At 46.0% G+C, this 2035-nt stretch overlaps 1 protein-coding gene across 2 annotated transcripts in view; it reads left to right on the forward strand.

The window, feature by feature from the left end:
• POLR2B (RNA polymerase II subunit B) overlaps positions 1–2035 on the forward strand; it is a 48495-nt gene that overhangs the window by 4240 nt on the left and 42220 nt on the right. The window lies entirely within an intron of this gene.

The following is a 2035-nucleotide window of genomic DNA, read 5'->3' on the forward strand; positions in this document are numbered from 1 at the left end:
CAACTCAAAAAAAAAAAAAAAAAATCTAGAGATGATTTAAAGCATACTGGAGGGTGTACGTAGATTATATGCAAATACTGTACCATTTCATGTCAGGGACTTGAGCATGTGTGGGTTTTCGTATCCATGGCAGGTCCTGGAACCGGTCCCCTGGAAACTACCTTTCTCTGTTGTAGATGTCAGAAACCTGGACATCAACTTTGATTCCTCTCTTTCACCCCTATGTCTAATCAGTCACCGAACTGCGATGGTTTTGTCTCTTAAATATATCAAACCTGGTCACTTCTCTGTCCCTTCTGCCACCATTCTAGTTCATGCCAACACTGTCTCTTGCCTTTATTACTTCTAACTAGTGTGTCTGGTCTTGTCTCTCTGATCCACTCTCCACATTGGCCATAGTGATCTTTCAGAAATGAAAATCTGGAGAGTGAGAGAAAGGGGAAGGGGAGGCAGGGAGGCACCTCAACCTTGGTGTCCAGGGCTTTGAGTGGCCACTTGCTGACTGGCTGGGCGCTTTACATGACCTGCGAGATATGGAGGCACCCAAAAAGGCCAGCAGAAAGTTCAGTGAGTCGATATGCTGTCTGTGCTGGGTTCTATCCTTCCGTCCTCTGGGTCTCCCTTTGCATCTGTTTCTGTTTTTCTTTCGGTCCACCTCCGGCTTTCTGCAGAGATCTCTGCTGTGGGGTGTCTGCAATGCTGGTCCAGTCTCTGTCTGTCTCTGGCATGCTTGGCTCTCTATCTCTGTGCACCTCTTTCCTGTCTCTCCCCAACCTGCCTTGAAGTCTCTTTAGTCCGTAGCATCTCTGACTGTCTCTGACCTCATGATTGGATGGGAGAGGCCTTCACACACTCCTTGTCCCTACCCCTGGGCCTGGGCTCACACAGGTGGGGAGTTAGTCGTGTGGTGCTGCCCTACGTCCCCACCTGCAGTGAGGCTGGGACCCATGTCCGACTGGGGAGAGAACCCAGGCTACTTGACCCAATTCCTGGGTGAGTACCACACCCGCTCGTTGCCCTGTTTCCCTGGGTCCATCCCTCCTGGTCCCAGCAAACTTCTACTGTCCCCATTCCTTGGATCAGTGCCAGGGTCGGGGACAGGGTGATGTGAAGGCCAGAGATTGTAATTGCATTCACAGATGGAAATATTGAACCTCAGAGACTTGCTTGAGGTCACATGGCTACAGAGCAGGACTCAGTTCTGGCCCCTGGGCTCTGGGCCTTGATTTAAAAAGAAAGAAAGAAAGAAAATCTGATCTAGCCACACTCCTAAAATCCTAGACTTGTTCCTCAAATCTCTTTTGGTAAAGGCCAAACTCTTCTCACTCCTCTTCCAACTTCACACTGTGCTTCAGCAGCATTGGCCTTTCATTCTGGGTGTTGAAAATCCACCCAGATTCAAGGAGATGTATATACCCATATCTTGATGGTGGTAGTGTCAGTATCACGTTATAGAGGATCATATGTGATGGGAAATAGGGTGATGGCCATCTTTGGAAAATATGGGCTGTCATACCTCTACATGTATAAAATGTTTCTGTAATGAAATACCTTAGTTTATTGCCCAGCTATTGGAACCCTGTTTTGGCTCCACCCCCCTTACCCAGGTCTCTGACATCAATCTCTGAGGATCTTACTGATTGGAGGAGGCTTGCTCCTAGTTATTATGGCAGTTATCAGTGAGAACTACATGAACTTTCTGGAGAAGATGGAAAATTTGAAATTCACACAACTTTCATTGAATCTTTGCAGTAAAACTTTTGTGTACAGGAAGTCCCCACTATGCGAACCATTTCTGTTCCAAGAGTGCATTTGTGAATCTAATTTAAGTCCAACAAAGTTAGCCTAGGTTCCAAACTAACACAACTAGCTGTATAGTACTGTATGTATTTAATAGTCTATACTGATACCCAGTGGAGAGAAATAATACATTAAGAAATGCAGGTATGCTTCTTTATTTATTTGGGTTTTTTTTGTTTTTTTTTTTTGAGTTGGAGTCTCACTCTGTCACTCAGACTGGAGTGCAGTGGCCGCT

The sequence above is a fragment of the Carlito syrichta genome, unplaced genomic scaffold, assembly GCF_000164805.1.
Source record: "Carlito syrichta isolate Samal-C Ts95f unplaced genomic scaffold, Tarsius_syrichta-2.0.1 Scaffold315967, whole genome shotgun sequence".
Lineage (NCBI taxonomy): Eukaryota > Metazoa > Chordata > Mammalia > Primates > Tarsiidae > Carlito > Carlito syrichta.